The following is a 21,982-nucleotide window of genomic DNA, read 5'->3' on the forward strand; positions in this document are numbered from 1 at the left end:
ATGCGGAAGAGACTTCCAGGAGTGCGGCAGGTGAACCAGCGCGGGCCCCAGCCAGTGTCGCTCCTGACCGCGCAGAGAAAAATCACGGTGGTAAAAACGTTCATGTGAGTGAATGCCTGTCCAGCGAAAAGGCTGTTGAGAATGACTCCGTTAGTGCTACGAAAACCATTTCGGTGCTGGACGAGCAAGAAAAAGCGCAACCTATGGATGCCACGAGCGGAGGGCCAGCAAAAAGAGTTCATGAGGAGAGGGTAGGTGCTGGAGACAGCTCCAGCGTGGGACCGCCCCCCAAAGCAGCTGTGACTCGGCGGCCAGGCTTCAAGTCCAAAGAGACAGTTCCCCCTGACCGCAATGCGGTCAACCAGGAGCCCACGTAAGAGCGGGGGCTTATTGTCCCTCAGCGTAAGCAACCAACATTTGCGTACATCATGGCAGCATCTCAAGACCCAGCACCATGGCAGGGAGTAGGGGCTTCCTGCGCGGCGGGAGCGACGGGCGACTGTCTCTGTAAAAGACGTATGATTTATGGTACTACATATCGAGTTAAGCCACATGCTGCCCTTCTGCTCTGATAAAACATGCCGGCGAATTTTGAGAAAGCCCTACGTGCAGCCACATTGAACGTATGAGGCTTCGCAAGTAGGCGTAGGCAGTACCAGGTTAACCACCTATTCATTGAAAACGACATAGACATCGCTGCCGTACAAGAAACCAAGGTCAGCAGCCAAGAGCAGACGGACCGCATGGTGCAGGCTTTCACTGCCAACTACAACATGTGCATTCCTCACGCTGTAGGAGCATCTGCAGGTTGACACAAGAGTGTGGGAATTGTGGAGGAACAAGCTTTTGTTTGTGAAAATGGCTGATTTATTGTCCTAGATTTTGGCTTTACTGAGTCTTTTTGGCGTGTAGTGCGCATTTAAACACCCAGCAAAGAATGTGATCGCAAGGTGTTTTTTGAAAATCTAGAGCCGTATCTGAAATCCGAGCGGAATATTATATTTCTTGGAGATTTTAATTGTGTTTGTAGGCCAGAGGACCGAGCCAAAGGTCGGCCAGTAAGAGATCAAAGTGTTAATGTATTGAATGTGCTAGTTGACGATTATGAGTTAATAGATGTTGGCTGTTTTTTATCCGAAAGCACTCAGGTGAAATTCACGCATTTCCAAGGTGAGAGCCATGATAGGCTTGATCGCATTTATATATCGATGGATTTGGCGCCTTTGTGTGAAAACTACTACGTTGTACCAGTATCTTTTCCTGATAATTGCCTCGTTGTCTTCAGCCTGGGTTGCAAAGTAAGGAAGTCTCAATTTAACTGGGATCTCTGGCAATTAAATGCTAAACTCTTAGAAGACGATCTTTTTGTAAACGATATAAAAGAAGTGCTGCACACTGCAGCGAATGATTTTAGTATCTTTGCAGCCAACTGAGGCGGCTTTAAAGCCAACGTAAAACTGAAAGCAATCGAGCGAGCAACTGTGCTGCAACACAAGAAAAACAAAAAGAAAAGGATTTGCAGTGCCAGCTGAAGTTACTGCTGAACATCGAAAATGCGCAGCCTGGTTTCTGTATGAAGCAGATAAAGGAAGTGGAAAGCAAACTTGAGCTTGTAAATGAAGATAAGTATAAAGGGACAGAGGTTTGAGCACGCGCTGAGCGATTGTGGCTGGGTGAGACGCCCACTAAGCGATCCCTGAGTGACGAAAAGAGTTACGCCCGAAAAAATGAAGTTTACAAAATACTGTACAAAAATTAGGAAACCACCGACCCGAATAATATAGAAGCCGCATTTGTTGATCAATGTTCAGATATACTGGGAAAGGAGCCTGCAAAGAAACAGGGTTTTGAGCTTGATTTTTTGCAACGAATGCCAAAATTAGATGACAGCGTTAAAGAAAGATACGAAGCTCCAATCAGTGTAACCGAAATAGAATCTGTGATTGACCAGCTAAGTGCAGGAAAGTCGCCTGGACCTGATGGGCTAGGCGCCGTCTTCTACAAATTTTGCAAAAGAGAGCTCAGTTCTTTTTTGCACGGAGTCTTCAAGGAGGCAGATGATACGGAACAATTGCCACCCATTTTGAAGACGGCTCATGTTGTCTTGATTCCAAAGTGTGACGACGCATTTAGGCTACTGTTGGTGGGGCCCTATCGGCCGACAAGCCTCACCAACGTCGATTATAAAGTCATTATGAAAGTGCTGGCAAGAAGCCCAGAAGGCGTTATAAAATATCTGGTAGGTCCACATCAAACCTGCGGCATTCAAGGGCGCACCATTACCAAATGTACACGTGGCAAGATGCATTCTCGAGTGCTGCGACGCTCTCGGAGGTCGAGTTGCTCTGTTGCAACTCGATCTGGCGAAAGCGTTTGATCGAGTATCCCATGACATCCTTTTTCAGCTCTTCGAATATGTCAATATTGGGAATATTATCACCAAAGGTGTCAAAATGGTGTACTCTGAGTGTGCTGTGCACCTCATTGCAAATAAGACTTAGCGAAAATATCACTGTAAAATCCTCTGAGGTAAGGCTGTCCATTGTCCCCCTTGCTTTCCGCGTTATATCTTGAACCCTTTTGATTAAGCCTGCTACATAATGAAAGGATTCGCGGTTTGCGCTTGAGGGAGCAGAAGCTAAGGTGCTTGCGTACGCGGACGATGTCGTTATCTTCTGCGATAATCGAGCCAGCGTTCAAGAAGCTGTTCAGGCGGCGGGTGATTTCTGCGATAAAACATGATGTCGCGTTAACTTGGACAAGTCAGTGGGTTTCTGGCATGGCGAGTGGGACCAACAACTTGAAGTGTTTGCCAACGTAAAATGGACAGCGCTGCCCTTGAAATATCTTGGTGTGCCCCTCCAGCACTATGTGATAGCGATCAATACTGGAAGCATGAAATGGAAAGTGCTCGGGATAAAACGCTTGCATGGAACGGTCGCAATCTTTCCATGTTCGCACGTGCAACTATTGCTAATCTTTTTCTATTCGCAAAGATATGCTAAGCTCTGCAGGTATTATTTATGTCGCATGTGAACTTACAAAAAATACATAGAGTATTTGCTGTTTTTGTGTGGCGTAGCACACGGGAACGTACGAGCAGTACCAATTTGTTCCATTCGCTTCGTAATGATGGTGTGGGTCTTGTGCACCTATATTTGAGGCATATAATGTCGCGTTTTTTTCTTTCTTTGAGACCAGAATGGTGATTTTTCGCGCGCTTTCATCCAAGTACAGGGGTAGTCAAAAAATCCCAGGCCGCGGAGCGGCTGCTCTCCGCTATCGGGGCGCTGTTATCGCACGCTTGTCTCGCCGCGCTTGTGTTTCCAGGGTATGCGCAGAGAGGGGGTGATGCCCCCCCCCCTCTCTCTCTCGCTCTCCTCGATAACGAAGCAGTGAAAAAAATAGTGCGGCGTAGACCTGCAGCGTTCGCTCTTCGCTCTCCGTATTCGGCTGTGGTGCAGCGCGTCGCGGTGCAGACGACCATTCGCATAAAGTGACGCACTATGCTGGCGGCCGTATTTAGCATGACTTCATCTGCTTTGCCTGCGCGAAGACGCAAAACCTATTCATTAACACAAGACTCGAGATGACAACCTGTCAATAACGAAGCAGTAAAAACTCTTCAGAAATACAGGCAGAGAATGCGTCTTCAAACCCTGTTCGAGTGTACTAAGCTTCCAGACAGTTGAACAAAAATACTCGAAATACTGAACGTGAAAATTAAAAGTTCACTGCTCAGAGGGCCGCAACAGAACTTAGGTGAAGATAAATGCACTATATCGTACGCCAGGAAACCGAAACGTACGAAGAAGCACACGAAGTCATACTTAATATGGCCGCCAGCATAGTGCGTCACTTTATGCGAATGGTCGTTTGCGCCGCGACGCGCTGCACCACAGCCGAATACGGAGAGCGAAGAGCGAACGCTGCAGGCGTACGCCGCACTATTTTTTTCACTGCTTCGTTATCGAGGAGACCGAGAGAGGGGGGGCATCGCCCCCTCTCTGCACATACCCTGGAAACACAAGCGCGGCGAGACAAGCGTGCGATAACAGCGCCCCGGTAGCGGAGAGGAGCCACTCCACGGCCGTTCGGAGCGGCCTGGGATTTTTTGACTACCCCTGTACATCTTCCAAATGCTCTGCCCGAGTACATCATGTCATGTTCTGTTAAAATAAGTGCAAGGGTAAAATGATTTTGGCGGGAAGTTGTTTTGTCTTTTCGCTTGTTGAAAGTGCGTTTTTCATTAGATAATTAAGTTCGGCAACAAAAAAGAAATTTTATAAAGATTTATTGGATGTCATGCTACCCATACCACTGTACCGAAAGCTAAGCTGTGCAGGCTCAGGGCAGGATGTCCTCAAGAGTGTGAAAATAATGCCAGTAAAACCCTGCTTTAAAAGCTTTTTCTTTCAACTCCATAGCAGCACAATTCCAGTCAAAACATGGCTAGATAAGAAGGGAATTTTTGTGCTATGGGCAGTAAATTGTTTCTTGTGCAAAAAGCCAGAAATGATCGAACATGCATTTATCGACTGTTGGGACCCTGTATTTCATTGGGACATCCTTAAAAGGACGTTAAAGAAATACCTGCCAATCACACCTTATGGGATCCGGTTTTTGCCTGTAGGTGACGAGGGGGGTTTATCTTATGACCTCATCACGCTACTCGGCCTGCATAGTTTATTGACTTCATGGATGGCATTTAGAAATGCTGATGTAAACGTTCGGTCAGGGACAGAAAATTTTGTAGAAAGTGTTATGTACGCGCGGGAAGCTTACCGTGCCCAACTAGAGCCACCTGAATGGCTACCCGTGTTGGATGAACTTGCTGCTCTGAAAAAGTTTTAAATTGGTGCGTTGACCCGAGCGCGGTCAGCGTGTTTTAGTGGAGTGATGTGACTGTTGTGAACACTGGCAAAACAGAAAAAAAGCGGCGGCAGCATAGGGTTCTTGTGCAGAAGCCAGCGAAGCTGATCTGTTCGCGCCGCAGCGGGTTCAAAACCCAGCTCCAGCAATTTTTATTTTATTTATTGGTTGGGCATGGTCACCCTGAAGGTCAAGCTTCACACAAACTTGGTGAGCCGGTTTCACCTCGTGAAGCAGTGCTTTCGCACTAAAACAGAGCTTCAGGTCGACGCTAGGTGAGCAGAAGATGTCGCTTCGTGATGATCACGGTGGCTCGCTCGAGCATCCGGCGTTGGACAGCCAGGTCCGTGCCGAGCACCGCGGCCTCCCACTGATAAAAAGCACGGAGTTGCAGATCTGGTTTAGGAAGATGAGCGGGGCAAGCCCTTTTACCCTTTTATTAGTCCTCTCAGAAAATGTAAAAACAACATAAAAGGGAGGGGAAGAGAGAGAGGGAGCACGGACCAGCAACGCTTTGCCATGCTTGAAGCGAATTCAAGGTAATTGAAAATGAGCTAAATGCTCACAAGAAAAAAAAAATCAATTTAAGGAGAAAACAGAGCAGTAAAAACAAAACTGAAAACTAAGGGGCATGAGATGTGGGCTCCATCGGCACGTTGACCGCAGCGGGCGCTTTCGGGGATATAGCTATACCGGGAAACAGCGGCATACTGGGCCGGCTTAGGGAGTGACAGCATTTGTTTCCTCGTTTTGTAATTTTGGCGCCTCCCCTTTCATATTTTGTAAGAAGGTCATAAATCTCTTACGAAATCTGCAATGAGAGAGAAAAAATGTGAGGAAACAACAATGACAAAGATAGCAATACAAAATTCATAATACAAATGAGCGAGACCAAACAAACAAAAATTGACAGTTGAGCTCGTCGTCGAGAGTAGATGGCAACATGAAATGCGTTGCAGGAAAGGCGTACCGCGTTCCAGGGCGTCTCATAGGTCGTGGTAGCTGCACTAAAGTCTTTAAGAGCCATCAGCCACTTAGGTGCACACTTCGATCCGTCCCCTTTGCCCCTCTCTAGGACCTTCGCCTCGGCCGAGCAGTGCGTGCTGGCACCACCTTCTCTCCTACGGCTCATGTTTCACTCTTCTCTCACGGCGCGGCTGAGACGCCCACGTAGAAGTGACATAGTTATATACAGCGCTTTCCTTTTTTGAAAAGTTTTTCGCGGCGCAGTACGAAAGAATAAAAATAAACGAAAATACGACGAAAATCAACAAGTGCAACACCAATACGAAAGTACACCATAGTTCATTAAGTTTCGAGATTGATTAATTTTCTTCTCTAGAAATAATTACCCAAAACAAATGTTCGTGCATATGTATAGCGCCATTTTTTTAGGCTAACCTGAGCTATTTATGTTAATTGCAGTGACAGCCGCTAGATGGCACGACATGTAGAAAAATACGTTGTCACAAGTCGTCTGCGCATTCTACTGTGAGTGAACGTGGAGAGATGGACGTCCGCCTCGAACAGCGTATAAGCATAAAATTCTGTGTGCAGCTTGGCAAGACAGCCACACAGACGTCTGAGCTCCTTCGTGACGCTTACGGCAACAGGACATTATCGCCGGCGCGAGTTTAGGGTGGCACAAGACGTTCGTTTCGGAGAGGACGTCGGTGGAAGACGACACAAGGCAGGGGCGCTCTTCAACCTCACGGAATGAAAACAACGTGGCTCGGATCAGGGAAATCGTACAGTCAGACACAACCATTACAGTCCGCATGCTATCAGATGCTCTAGACATTAGTATGACAAAATTCCACTAAATTTTGCATGAGAACTTGGGGGAATGAAAGCTGAATGCCAGACTTTTGCCGCACTCCCTAACACAGGACCAGAGGGACACCAGGGCATCAGTTAGCACTGTTTTTCACTCCGAGGCGGAGAAGGATGCTGCATTCGTCGGCAGCATCATTGCTGAAGATGAAACATGGTGTTCTCAATACGATCCTCAAGCAAAGAGGCAGAGCGCCGAATGGCGGTCCACAAGCTCTCCTGCGTCGAGAGAGGTGCGACGATACAAGATCAAAACAAAGACGATGCCTAATGGCGGTTCACAAGCCCTCCGGCGCCGAGAAAGGTGCGGCGACAAAAGACCAAAACAAAGACGATGCTGATAGTTTTTTTCGATGCCAGAGGTGTCATACACCACGAGTTCGTTCCAAAAGGGCAGACGGTGAATCGAGGGTTTTATATCCGCGTGCTCCAACACATGCATGATGCACTGCGACGCCGTCGCCCTGACTGTTTGCATCTGGACAATGGAACCTTCTCCAGGATAACGCTAGGGCGCACACTGCTCTCATCGTGACATTTCTCGCCAAGCACAGCATTACTGTACTTCATCATCCGCCATACTCGCCTGACCTCTCCCCATATGATTTTTTCCTGTTTCCTCGCGTGAAGAGAGCTCTAAAAGGTCGCTGGATGAGGAGCGCGGAGGCCATTCAAGACGCCACGACCACGGAGCTGACAACCCTGCCAAAAAAAAGCGTTTTCCAACTGTTTCTAAGACCTGAAGAAGTTTTGGAAGCTGTGTACAGACTGCAAGGGAGACTATTTCGATGGGATGCTGCACAAATGATTTAAATGTTAAACGCATTTTTTTTAATAGACTCAGTATCGAAACCTTGCGGACAAATGTTGTACAACGAGCAATCGCTTGGGCTACCGTGGTTGCTGCGATGCGCCTCTGTTTTCAGCCCTAGGCTGTGACGAGCTGCGAGGCCGGCTCAGGCGCAGTAACCACCGTAGTACATTATAGAGAGGCTGCTGTTGACACATGCGTTGCTCCAGTGGCAGTGCAGCATGTAGGCATCAGAGGGTGAGCTGGAAGTTTCGCCAAAGTTCGTTTAGGTTCGCTTCCATGTTCTCCCTCCGTTCTAGGCGCGGCCCGCCGACAACGGGGACTAAATCATTCAAATCATGAAACGTCAAACTCCTAAACGCAAAGCAACGGGAGGTAGACACTTGATCATAAAGCTAGTTACCGCGTCTCTAAAATGTATTGGCCTGTTGTGCACGTGTAAGCTGAAGGCAGATTATATCAGTCGTCAGTTGCCTGAATTAGAGTTGATTTTATTTGTGAGGGTTTAACGTCCCAAAGCGACTCAGGCTATGAAGGATGCCGTTGTGGAGGGCTCAGGAAATTTCAACCACCTGGGGTTCTTTAACGCGCACTGACAACGCACAGTACACGGGCCTCTAGAATTTCGCCTCCATCGAAATTCGATCGCCGCGGCCGGGATCGAACCCGCGTCTTTCGGGACAGCAGGCGAGTTCTGCGATGAATGACTTGAAGGACTCAGAGGCAGGATGGATAATGGCTTCGGCGGGAAAGATGTTGCAGTACCTTCCAGTCTGGGTGAAAAAAAAAAATATTTCAGATGCGCAAAAGTGGATGCTCGAGGTGAATGGAAGGCTTTGGGATGGTTGGTGCGAAGTGAAAGACGTTGTGCAGGGGTGATAACGAAATGACTCGGAGGTGAATGACTGAACTTGTAGAAAAGGCAAAGTCTTGCTATTTGCCTACGGGATTATAGGCTGAGGAGGTTATCTTTTGTTTTTAACGCTGCGAAGCTCGTATGACATTAGTAATCATAATATACAAATCTTTCCCCGCGGTTTTATACGGAATCAAGGGCTTTGGCATGGTTAGTTGTTGAGGGTCTTATATAAGATAGAGCATTTATGAATTTTAGAGTTTAGGGCGGACAAGAATTAAATAGGTGGACAGTTTTACTGAAGGAGGAGCCAGTCACAAGTTACCTTGTAGATAACCATGAACTCGGTTAATGTCATCGGTTACGTTGATAACATGGGTGGTACAAGAGAGATCGTGAGGCTGATACTTAAATATATATATATATATATATATATATATATATATATATATATATATATATATATATATATATATATATATATATATATATATATATATATATATATATATGTATGTATATATATATATGTGTACTGCTGCGCCCCATATGCTGAAGTTTGCTGTAGGGTATGACTGATGACGATGAAATTAGATTAGAGTTGTTTCATTAATGTTGAAAGACATCAGACAGCGCATCAATTTTCTACAGGTTTCAAGTCGCACTGCAGTTGGTAAGACTCCTACCATTAGTGATTCTCCGGTTGAGGACGCAATCGTCTGCGAACAAACAGAATGCATAAGCTGGATTATTTGAGAGATCGTTAATGTATATTAAGAATAACAGAGGCTCTAAAACAGTACTTTGCGGCACGCCTGAGGTGACAGGAAACATGGAAGATGCGTGGTTATTAGCCTATGCAAACTGTTGGCGGTTAGGGAAAACATTTACTGCCATTGAAATACCAGTAGGTTAAGGCGTGATAGTTTGAGTAGAGATGACGATGGCCAACTTTGTCGAAAACTTCAAAATTCAATAAAAGTGCGTCCACGGGTGCGTTAATATTCGTACTAGAACTTATATCGTTAGTAAATACAGTGAGTTGGGTTGAGCAGGATAAGCTTTTCAGGATTCGTGTTGACAAGGATGAAAAAAAGATGGCAGATGGGCCTGAGACGGGGCAGAAATAAAAGATCATGTGTTAGGAAATTACGTGCTTCATTAATTTAGAGCGATCACTAATGATAGAAATGGGATGGTAAATATTAGTTGACAAAGGAGGGCCTTTTTTGTGCGACTTTCCAGTCGTGAGGCTCAATATCGATCTCGAGCGATTGCTGGAAGATGTGGGAAAGAAGAATGGCTAAAATATTTGTAGTATTCCTGCGTTACTTTCGCATCAATTCTATCGACAGCAGCTGATAACGTTAGTTTCAGGGAATCAATTAACGCTATTATTAAGTTAGGTTCAAAACATATGTCTCATGAGTGGATAAGGCTTTAATCTAAATGAGAAAAGTCAGGCATGTCGCCTTCACGCTCGCTAGTAAAACTATATGACGATGCGTAATTCAGTGTTTCGGTCACATCGTTGTGTGGAATGAGGGAGCCGTGTACGTCGCAGAGTGATACCGGCGGCATCGGTTTAGTGTTTACGGCCTTCCAAAATTGTCTAAGCGTATTGTGAAGCAAGCTGGTAATGAACTGAAGCAGAATTGACATCTGAGCTGGTTGGTTTTTCATTTTCAAAAATTATATAAAGCGCACTTAGGACAACAGACAAGGGAGACCTTGTGTTGTTTGGTCTCCCTTTTCTGTTGTCCTAAGTGCGCTTTATATAATTTTTTAAGCTGGTAATGTGGATGAAAAGAAAAAGTATTTCTTAGGTCCCACTGCGAAAGAAAGTTATGTTCAGCAGCCCGGTACTTTTCCCATCTGCGAACGTCGTCAGAGGGTTTGGTGGATGAGAAGAGCCTTTTTTTTGTTAAGCAGGTTTTTTATTTTTCGGGTGGCCATAGTGATGACGAGTGCGTGGTGATATTTTCAGTGCGGATGTACGTGCGGATGAGTTCGCGCGCATTTTCATTGAACAGAGGCCAGCTTGTTTCCCCAGATTGATGCTAGAAGTTAGAAAGAAAAGAGCTACACAATATCATTAGATAGCTATTCATGCTATCCTAGTCACCTTTGTCGTAGAGTGCTATTGTCTTCGTTGATTTCTGAGGACGTGATAAGTGATTGTGATGGGCCACGTGCAGTACTGAGTGATCACTGATGCCTGATAGGCACGTAAGCGATGAAGCGTGGTCAGGTTGAGTCGTAAGCGCGAGGTCGAGAATTTTAAGCGGATGATTGACTTGCTTTGTCAGGATGCTGACGAGCTGAGATAGGCCAAATGTTAGGCACGTATTAATAAAATCACTCTCGGTGGTATGCTTACTTAATGTTGTTGCATGGCCATTCCATGAAAATGTCACGAAGAAGACGAAGCTGTCAGTGGCGCGGTACGGAGCTCCAACTCCAAAGGCTCTTCTCAGGCCCTTTGTGTGCAAAATTTCAAGACGGCCAAGCTGTGATACCGAGGTGGAAATTAAAGGCAGTTGGTACATTATGCGACTAATGACCAGTGCTTTCTGAAGTCTGACCATTGAGGAAGGGTGGTTTCCCCATTTCTCACTTGCGATTCTGCAGATTGCATTCAGACGCGAAGATAGAGACGAGACAATCGAGTCCACAGCTCGAGGCCACTATATACGCGAGTCAATAATAACGCCCAAAAAGCGCATGTGACAGAACTGAGGACTGCAAGAGTAGCCAAGGTCTATTTTCAACCGCGCATAAAGTCTTCCTATAGCTGGAAGTATAACGAAGCCGGGTTTTTCCACTGATAGAGACAATCCCTCTACTTGAGGGTAATCTTGTAACGAAAGTAGGGCCTGTCGAGCTATCGAGCCTAATCGCTTGTGCTAGAAGCCGGTAACGCAAAACAAATGTCGTCTGCATATATGGACATACGCACACGCCTACAATTCTTCCGCACTGAAACTGGGAGACTAGATATTACAACGTTAAAAAGCGTGGGGGAAAGAACACTTCCTTGAGGCACACCTCATGATACAACCCCAACCGCACTCGAAATGCACGATCACAGACAAAGAAGTGAATGAATCTTAGCAGACGGCACTGTACGCCTATATCTTGCAAACTATTCAGTATTGGGGTCTGAAGGACGCTGTCATAATCCTTTGCGACGCAAATGAAAATGGCTAGTGTAGAAAGGCCTAAAACACTCTGATGTTTAATGTTGCGTAACAAGTCCAAGACGCTATCTTGCGCGCTTAAACCTCGGCAGAAACCAGTCGTACATGTCGGCGCTGCTTCAAGGCAGCATGTGCTCTGTCAAGGCAGTGATTAGCTCTAGTTGTCACGCCCAGGTGGAGCATTCCCCTTTTACGCCTGGAGCTGTCCAGGCTGCCTACGTTAAAATACGACGGTTACAATCCTCGCTCAGCCAGAGATTGCCTCAGGATCTACGCCAAGAATAAAGGCCAACCGTAGGCGGCTGCGCGGGAGGTAGTAGATTACCCTGAGACGCGGAGCACAGAAGGCATTGACCACGGACGTTTGCAGCGGGCTAACACGATCAAAGCCATTCTCTTTACAGCCACCGGACAATAACATCCTGTTGCACTCAAACCAGCAGTCTTTGTGCAAGTTTAACTATGGGCGTGGTAGAGGTAGTTCGCTAGGAAAGCTGGGTGGGTAGGCGGCGATTCATGGCGGAAAACTCGTGCAACGAAAAGAAAACCGAGAAAAAAAAAACGGACAGACACTGGGTTGTGTCTATGTTTGCCTTCGTTTTCGTCTCGGTGTAGCCTACTGGATTCCCGCCATGAAACGTGGTAGACGTGACGTCAGTATACGGGGCCATCGAACAGCAAGATGCAGGACGGTGTAGAAACTCGCGTAAGGTCTAAGTAGCACGTTTGTCCGAGAAACCGCAGGATCTTTTTTTTTCAGCCTTATTAAGAATGAAATGCTTTTAGGTACGGTCCTCAGCAGACTGATGTAAACATCGTCCAGTTCACCAGAATTTCGATCCTAAAAAGTTCTGCAGTCAGTGTATCGCCGGGAACTAAAAATAAATGAATAAATAAATGTAAATACATAAATAAACTAATTAAATTAACAGACATTCCGTCCCCGTTTAAAAACTTCGTGATTAACGCGGCCTAGAAAACTCAGTCTGAGAGTAAAGTGTAGACAGCGTCTCGAAGCCACTATCAGTGCATTATTCAGCCAGCTTGGATCTAACGCCTACTGTGGCGCCTTGCGCAGAATTCGAGGCACCATACGACCCTTCTTTTTTTTTTTTGGTAGAGCCAAGGGCTCTTACCTTTGCCGCGTAGAGTTCAAGCGAAATATCCTTTTTTTATTTCGACATAGCTGTCAGTGCAAGCTTCGCCTGCTTAGTTTGATGCTAAATGCCAGAGGCCGCTCGAGGAAGCCTCTTTTCGCAGTCCGTATACGCTCTGCTTGTTAACCGAAACTGCGTTACGAACGCAGGAAGTTGTAATGGAAGCTGCGATGCCCACGACACTTCCTTCCTTTCGCATGGCAGGTAAACAGCAGCTCAAATGCTCCCGCCTTCGTCGCTGCATGCAGGAGGCGCACTGAGCGGCGCCTCGGTATACATTAGGGCACGCGCTTGGCTCGTTCCATTATTAGCTGGGCGTCTTCGGCGCGCATACGATTAGGGACGCGCCAGCGATCTGGCTGGGCGTTGCGATTCCACCCGAATTGTTTTCTTATTACGCGCGCAGCTTGCTGCGCGCACGCGAGTTGCTTCCAACTTGCGGCTCTTTCGGGAGGCGTGGTTTGCCCAGGCTAGCCAAGGAGAGCGGAGAAGTCGCTGGATATTGCGAGCGTGTGCTTTGCATATACTTGGCAGCACTGATAGCGAAGCAAGTAGTGCTACGCTCCAGTGCTGTTCGAAAGACTCGAGAAAGAGGGGAAAAAATACAGTGCTATTTCTCGTGGCGGTGAGATTTTTTCTCCGCTTTTCTGCGCCTGTCTGGACGGGTGTCCCAGCTTTCTTCTTCGCGCCTTTCCTTTTCATGCGTTTTTAGTGCGTTTGTTCGGAAGCGGTTGCATGCTTCCGTTAATTGTTTAGTTTCAAACTCGCATCTGCTTTATTAATATCCCGTTGTGCGCTCTTAGTCGCTAGTATAACGGAAGGTGTTTTTTTTTTCAGTTTCTCCTCGTTGGAGTTATCTTACTGTATTCGTATTCACGCTTGCACATTTTTGCAGTACTTTCTGTTTCGTACAGCCAAACAGGGCACACTGCGCAAACTTAGCCGTGGTAAAAGCGGCGTTTGGTAGCTACAGCGGCTGACAAGAAGTAGAGACATTCACCCGCGAAGTTAAGTTCAATATTCTTTGCTCGTGAGCCTATATATGTTGGTTCTGCGTGATTGAGCACTATACAAGCAAACCTGAGCACGAGTTTTGATGTAAGTTGTCGATCGCTTAGCAACTTTGCTGGCCGCTGTGGATGGTACGAATGGCGGAGGTGTCACGGTTGAGGCAGACGAGAACACCACAGAGCTCCGTTAATTTGCTGGGCGTAGCTGCGCACTTCCTGCCCAGACAGCGGCGGGAATAGTAGGCACAAAGGTGACTGACGACCAGACCAGAGGTTCCACGGAGACTGATACCTCTAGTTCCGAGAAAAGAAAAATGACATTGAGGCGTACACCATACACACTGCACCGCATTTATGCAGTGACTCAAATGTTTCTCCTTTTTGTAAGGAAATAATTGAACTGGCTCGAAAAACTAGACCTGTTTTAATGAAATAGCATTCCAAGCCCGACTGGAGAAAAAAAGCGGCGTCGTTTGCCATAAAAATCTGACTGGTCGAAGTGGTATGCCGTCACAGCTACGGCATTAGGTGACGTGACGAGAAGGCGTGACGTGCAATGATGTCACTTTAGAAGAAATGATGTCACCACACCGGAAGTGAAGTTACTTTTGGTAAAAGCATCAACAGTTTCTAACGCGATCGCAACACAGAATCTAGTTATGTGTCTCTGAATTTTCAATTTCATATACATGTGCTGCAGTGTGGCCATGATCCCTTTTGACACATTGTGTCACGAAAATGCCAGTGCGAACTTCCCAGCCCAGTATAAGTAGTTTCCCTCTGCGTCGACGGGGTGCATGGTTGGACTTCAATGAGACGATTCGCAACTGACGTGCTATCGGCGCATCCAAAGTTATCCATATTTATGGCTCTCATATGGCTTACTTTGTTCGTTATTTGTTGAAGGCATACTACAGGCCCGAGCCTGAGAATGCTCATGTTCTTCTTAGGTAGCACAGTCTGAATATTACCGAGCAACACCAATTCAGCCACACTGATGAAAATTAGGAAGTATGATGGCGATATCTTCATGGTCGTCACCCAAAGCAACTGAAGCAGGGTAACCAAAACAAACTATTGTGGTCAGAAGGTCCTTCAGTATGTGCCGAGGTTAATCGGCCTTTTTCACGAAAAAAAATATTGTAGGCGTAGTCGGTGGCTTAAGTTACTGAATGACCGATAGCAGTGTGTTCCTAAATGAATTGTTCGAGGGACATCAGAACTACACAGCAGGATAAAAGTCGTCTACATGTAATCCTGGAGGAGAGGGGGGAGGGGGGTTACTTGCATCTCTCTCTGGAGGCTCCAGCGAAGGCAGTTGGCGTAGTGCGACCGGAGCCGGCGAGGTTTCATGATGTATTTCAGGGTGCTCTTCTGAGAGGCGTCTTCAGGCGTCTTATTGCAACCGCGGGCCCTGTCCGACAACGACGAAGATATAGGCCGAGGTGCTAGGCACAGATCTCGTGCACTTGGTGTTCACGCGATCACGTACTCTGCATACACTAGGAGAATATCATCAGCCGTTGCACCAGTAGGAGCAGCTGAGGCCTCCCTGGCGATTTTTTTTTTGTCTTCAGACCCAGCCTACCACCCAGTTACGCTTTTTGTCCAAGCCGAGACTTGATGCTCGAGCCCGTGGTTACCCTTTAGTTTCTTGCCACTTGCACTTTGCTTCTGATTTGTTACAAATTCTGCTTCTTAATTTCTCGAACATCATATGCAGTAGCCCTAAACTTGTCGCCAAGCGTAGACTCCTCATGGCCTGGGTTTGATTCAGCGTGATCTCCCAGCAGCCAAAGAAACCGCAGTTAAACACGAATATGTATGAGCACTTCAACAAGTGGCAGTTGGCACGGCCGCAAAGTCAAGAAAACATCATTACTACGAAAAGATTTGCAACAGTATTTCCTCATCTGACCAAGGAATAAAAAAGGGTCGGTGAACTGCATGCTATTGTAGCTGCCCTGTCCACTGTCAAGTAGTCCTTCGATGCGCTAATTTATTCAGTCAAGCGTCTATGCCGCTAGTGGTTCGTTTTCAAATTCCGTGCTGGCCACAACACCAAAGCAGCGCTTATCTAATGAAGCTAGACGTGGTATCAGTGTCAGTCTCGTTACTGCTGGGAGCATCCCAAGAGATACCTGAACGAGGAACAGAAAATGGTCGGTGACCTACATTCTGATGTGGCAGCCCTGCCCACTCCAAGTAAGCAAGCCCTAGCGTCCGTGTAACTCTTTCAAACGGCTTTCATTTAACAAAATAACTGCCCGAAGATGCCAGAAAGCACGGATCCACACAATCAGACCACGCTGCGTGTCGAGACTGGAGGGCATCCCTCAGCAGTTGACAGTTGATCCGAACAAGGACGACAGCAGTAACCACGCCCTTTCGAGACCATTTTTTCTTGGCATCGCGAGTAAAAGTGCGTACGAAGCCCCGTCTCTGGCGAGAAACGGGCTGCTGCCGGGTTCACGGCGAGAACGCCGCTCTATTCTCTTTCATACGTCGCCACCGAAACCCGCAGCCATCCGCTCCGGCTGCGCCGAAGGCGCGCCCACTCGATGCCGGCACGAGCGTCGTAGTACCGCAGCTCGGAGGCGTAATTTCGCCCCTGGGATGCGTCCTGACGAACGGGCGCTGCAGGGGCCCCACGTGAGCGCATTTGGAGAGTTCTGCGCACCGTCGGCTCCAGCAGTAGCTGCAGCACTGAGCTCGCGTTTGCTTTTCCCCGCTCGCGGTCGGTCGCTGCTGCCCCGCAGCAAAGGAGGAAACGAGGAGCGCTGCAGCTGCTCTCCCTGCTGCTTCCGCCGCCCCGCTGTGAATTGTTTACACAGTCCTGAGGCAGACGCCCTCGTGGCCGCCAGTCGGTGGGAGATTACGTGAAACAATAATGAAACAAACAGTGGCCTTCAAAAGTGGGTGAATATCTCCCTTGAGTGCAGTGTGCTGGTAATGGCATGCGCGAGACAAACCACTATTCTTCATAAAGTTCGCACACTTAGGCCCCCTTCATAAATAAAGTTCTTCGTTTAATGGTAAGTACTTTTATTGATTTCCGCTCTTCTCATTCAATATTAAATTAAAGCGAGTGTATGACGCGTTCTTAATATTCTGTGAGCGCACATTCGAACGGCACCAACTTTTCATCGGATACATGTGAAGGTTCGTCCGCCGTTTTGTTGCTTCCTTTTTCACCCCTTCTTGCAGTAACGGTGGACAGTTTTCCTGGAAGTAGTGCGGAACGAGAAGTTTTGCTTTGGCGACGCAAAGGTGAAAAGTTCCGGGGAGGTATAAGTGGCAAGCTGTACTGCATGATTACTCAGCGGGCAACCGGATGTGCTGAAGGCCTGCATTTATGCCACTGACTGCTCCTGAGCTAACAGCTGATTTACATCTTCGAGGGAGTCACATCTACTCACTTGGTCACTTAACCGACTTCAGCACCAAAGTTTTTATTTATTTCACAATACTGCAGGCCAGAATTGGCTCAAGCAAGAGAGGCATCAAAAACACAAATCAGAACACCACACAAAAAAAACATTGTATGTGGCTCAAAAAACAAAATTTAAAAGATGTACCAAAGACGAATATCAATACAAACTAAAGATCAGTATAGGAAAGTCACTTCTTTTCTAGTGAAGCAACAACGTTTGTAGCGCCTGTTCCACGTTAGGAGAGTGAAAAATCGATTCAGGAAGCGCATGCCAATCTGCTATTGCTTGAGGGAAGAAACTGTGCTTAAACGCGTTTGTTTTTGTAAAAAGAGGCTGTAAAGAGTGCTCCTTACTATGACGGGTCCCTCGAGAAGGGGTGTGCTTGAGGAATTATTGGGGAGAAATGCTAAGTTTACCTGCGAAAAGTTTATGAAGGAAAGAAGTACGGTTTAGTTTTTGCGTGTATGAAGTAACCAGATGTTATTGCCTTGTATTGTGGAGTGAGACCTTTTGTATTTATGAAAAATGAAACGTACTGCCTTTCTTTGAGTGAGCTATAGTTGATATACGTCTTTCTTAGTGTGCGGGTCCCAAATTTTGGACGAATATTCAAGTTTGGACCTGACGAAAATTTTGTAAGCCAAGAGCTTAATATTGCTAGGACTATGTTTCAATTTTCGTCTAAAGAAACAAGGCTTCGAGAAAGCAGCTGAACAGATTTCAGAGATATGACTGACCCAGGTTAATCGGTTGTTAAGAGTGATTCCTTGATAATTATATTTTGAGACCTCTCTGATGTGACTGTTTTCAAGACAATATTGGTAATTAACATTTTTTCGTCGTAACTCGGAGAAGCACACTGTTGTCTATGTTTAAATCCATATTCCATTCTTCCCACCAGACACATATTTTGAGCAGTTTCTTGGAGCAGTTGATGGCCTTCAGTTGACAAGATTTCCTTATATACAACACAGTCATCTGCGAACAATTTTACTGACACAGACCGTGGAATGGTATCTATTAAATCATTTATATATATTAAAAAACCAACAGTCCTAACACACTACCCTTGAGAACACCGGAAGTAACAGCAAGCGACTGAGCTTTACCACTTAAATATGCTCTGACTCATTCAACAAGATACAACAGAAGACCAATTAAATGCAATTTATAAAGCAGCTCTGAATGTGGCACCTTATCGAAAGCTTTTGTTATGTCCAAAAAAAGAACATCGATCTGTCCTGAGTTATGCAGCACTCTAAACAAATCGTCAATAGTCGTATCTGAATGAGTAATGGTTGACATGCCGTTCATGAATCCGTGCTCAAAAGGTGATAGGATATTCTTTTCATTTAAAAGTCATTTATAAAGCCGGTCACAATGGGCTCTAGAAGCTTACAGTATGTAGAAATCATTGATACCGGTCGGTAATTAGTCACGAGAAACTTATCGCCCTTTATATGGATCGGTACAACACGAGCCTTCTTCCAATCCTCTGGCAACTCACTAGTTTGAAGGCCCAATGTGAAAATTTTAGCCTGATGCTCCGAGATCTGGAGCACATATCGCTTTGGAAAGTCATGTACAATATCGTCCAGACCATGACCATTGCAAATATTTATTTTACGCAGCCAAGAGCGAACTTCCTTTGTCGAAATGACAGGAACTTCTTTAGGATCGATGGATTGTTTCGGTGCACCAAAGACCATATCTGAAGGGCCCTTGGAAACACTTAGAAAGTATCCATTAAAGAATTTAGCCATTTCCTTATTACCGGTAACAAGGCTCCGATGAAACTTCGAATTTCTCTTAAGACTTTCTTTTGTTGACCAAGGCAGCGGCAAAATTTGGTCGAATATGTTCTTGTGAATGAAGGAAGAGTAACCGTAAAGTAATGACATTCTGAAGCTTAAAGTTTCTGTGTTAATTCTTGTTTTAATTTATGCAAATACTGAGAGGATGAGGAATGATGGCACCTAAGGCGTTTAAGCATCCGCTTCATATGAATATGACGACTCACCCAGGGGTTTCGACGCTTATATCTGATTTTTGCCCAGGTACAAAATTTGCTACAGAAGATAAGATGCCTTTATTGAGAGATTCCCACAAACTGTGTTCATCGTCTTCGCTAGTGCACAGCAACACAACACCCAAATAATCAATAATAGAAATGTGGACAGAACAATCAAAATCATGGACATAGGCAACAGACAAGTTTCGCGTACTCTCAACGTGATCAGCAGGCCAAGAAAAGAAACAACACATGGTGATCCGAAATACAGGTTCAACTCTCAATTCACCATTAGAAAACAATTCACTGACAAAAAACTAATCTAAGAGGGCATCTGTACGGGTGCAGTCACACACAGTTCGGTTAAGGTTAAATGCTAACATAATGTTCATAATTACATCACAAGAAACGCAGCTCCCGTAAGCTAAACTCTCACAGTCCAAACCTGGTAAATTGAAATTCCCTGTCATAATCATACCTTTTTCACTCCTGACTAGCAAGTGATCGTAAGTGATCGTATTAGCTTTCAAGAAACGCGAGTTCAGATTCTGGAGCACGGTAAACCACGCATAATAAAAAGGTCAAGCCTCAGCACGACACATTTAAAAACAGGCTTTCGTGATCAGGAATTCTGTCAAGGACAGTGACCCGCAAGAACGACTTATAAATAACTGCGACACCCTCGCCCCCTGAACCACGATTCCATCTGAAAAACTGATAGCTGGGGAACTAATCTCGTAGTTACTTATTTTATCAAGCAACCTTGTTTCTGAAAAAACAATAACGTATGGCTCATAAGAAAAGAGCAGTAGTTCAAGGGCGTCGGTTTTATTAATATTTCCAGCGTTAAGAGAGAATGCGCGTAGTTCCTGGGCTGGAGCCTGCATCCGCTATCTTTGGGAACTCTCGCCTCCCCTGATAGGCTCTGAAGTACGTATATTCGATGTGTCGTCCCACACCGAGTAGTTGTTATGAATTCGCAGTTTATGATGCATAAGGGAAACCTTCTTGTCATTGTCACATTCATTTTCTGCACTCTGTCAAAGTAACTTATGCCTTGTAACTGTTTAAGCAGAATAGTCGTTCTGGATAGACATGTCGGTCCCTTTCAGCTTTCCAACACTGTTCCAAACCTCTTGTTTCTCAAAGTAGCCTTGGAAGTATAAGTCGTGAATTCGCACCTCGGCGACCTAACCTGTGAATGCGTGCCACTGAAGAACAGGTAAGTCCAAGCTTATAGCGGAAAGTTTCGTCGAAAACCTTACGGCGCAGTATTTATTGGCTCGTTTTCTTGTTTTTAAATGCCAAAGACAATCAAACTGCTCCTGCGACCTTTATCCTTTTGATAAACTTACCTTGACTTCTGCGATTTCAATGATTCTCGGACTTCTGCTGAGCTTTCATATAGGTGGTCTATTTCCTTCGTTTTTCCGGATATTTCTGAAGTTTTTCTCACGTTCCTTGTTTGCGCGCAGGCCAAACATCGCGAGAGTTTTTTTCTTTCTGTTCAAGTCTACTGATCACATTTACCAACTAAATGACTGTAGCTTGCTGACCTTCCACAAGTTGCTGAAGAAATTCCGTGACAGAGAGATCGGAACCAGGGTTTTGCTCAACGTCTCCGCAGAGCAATAGCATCGACGCACAGCGCTGATAAGCAAATGTCAAAACCGTATGTGGGCTCGGCATATCGACAAGACACGTTTCGTCACTTCTGTACGAACAAACGCTACCAACCTGGAGAGTAAGCAGGAATCTTTGCGTTAGCGACATGACCCCCGCCGCCTCGCCGAGCGCACTGGTGAATGATCGCTGAGGACGCTTTTTTATAGCCCATGCTGATGACGTCGCTGATAAGAGAAATTCTTGATGCGGAACACAGCGCATGTCCGACAGAAAGTCTGCGTTGCGTCCAGTAAAGGGCAGTTTTCGCCAACGGAGCAACCTTTGCTGTCATCCGATCCCAAGTGTTGACATGTGCTTGAGAACGTTGACGCACCGCCTGCGGCGAACAGGGCAACCTGGACAGTAAGCAGCAATTTTTGCGTTAGCGACATCATCCCCGCTGCCTCGCCGAGCTGTTGAACTAATGTAAACTGATAATAACATAGCTTTTTCATATTTTGTTTTTCTCAGCAACGCTACGTTTCGACTATAATTTGATCATCATCACTAGACCATCTATGTTTACTGCAGGATAAAGCCCTCTCCTACTGATTTACATTTCACCCTGTTCTGCGCCAGGCGTGGCCAACCTATCCATGGAAAAATTTCTAATCTTATCTCTCTCACCGCCAGACTGTCGACCCCTCCTGTGTCTCCTTCCTGTATGTCACGCCAACTTTGCCCTTCGTGCGCCTGATATGCTGCATCCATGTTTGCCTGTAGTGCATGGCACGCATGAGCCATCTCTGTGGATAAGAATGGATCAACCATGTCTTTTATCGCTTAAAAATCTGCTTCCTCGAAAAAAGAAAAAAAACATTACAGAAGAACCGATCCAAACCTGTTCTAGCGCCGTTCATCAACCCTCCTTAAATTACGAATTGCTAACCGCCATTCAATAGTGTTTTGGGCTCACCTACACAGACTGAAATACCACTCCCTGGGAGCGGCAATGCAAGCACGAAATCAAAGCCATTTCGGAGCCGCCGCGGTGGCTCAGTGGTTATGGTGCTCGGCTGCTAACCCGAAAGACGCGGGTTCGATTTCGGCCGCGGCGGTCGAATTTCCTTGGAGGCGAAATTCTAGAGGCCCATGTGCTGTGCGATGTGAGTGCACGTTAAAGAAACCCAGGT

General features: G+C 46.1%; 1 pseudogene; it reads right to left on the minus strand.

Moving 5' to 3' along the window:
- Nucleotides 1-784: 784 nt before the first annotated feature.
- LOC144124501 (uncharacterized) overlaps nucleotides 785-21,982 on the minus strand; it is a 58,520-nt pseudogene continuing 37,322 nt past the window's right edge.

The sequence above is a fragment of the Amblyomma americanum genome, chromosome 1 (assembly GCF_052857255.1).
Source record: "Amblyomma americanum isolate KBUSLIRL-KWMA chromosome 1, ASM5285725v1, whole genome shotgun sequence".
NCBI lineage: Eukaryota > Metazoa > Arthropoda > Arachnida > Ixodida > Ixodidae > Amblyomma > Amblyomma americanum.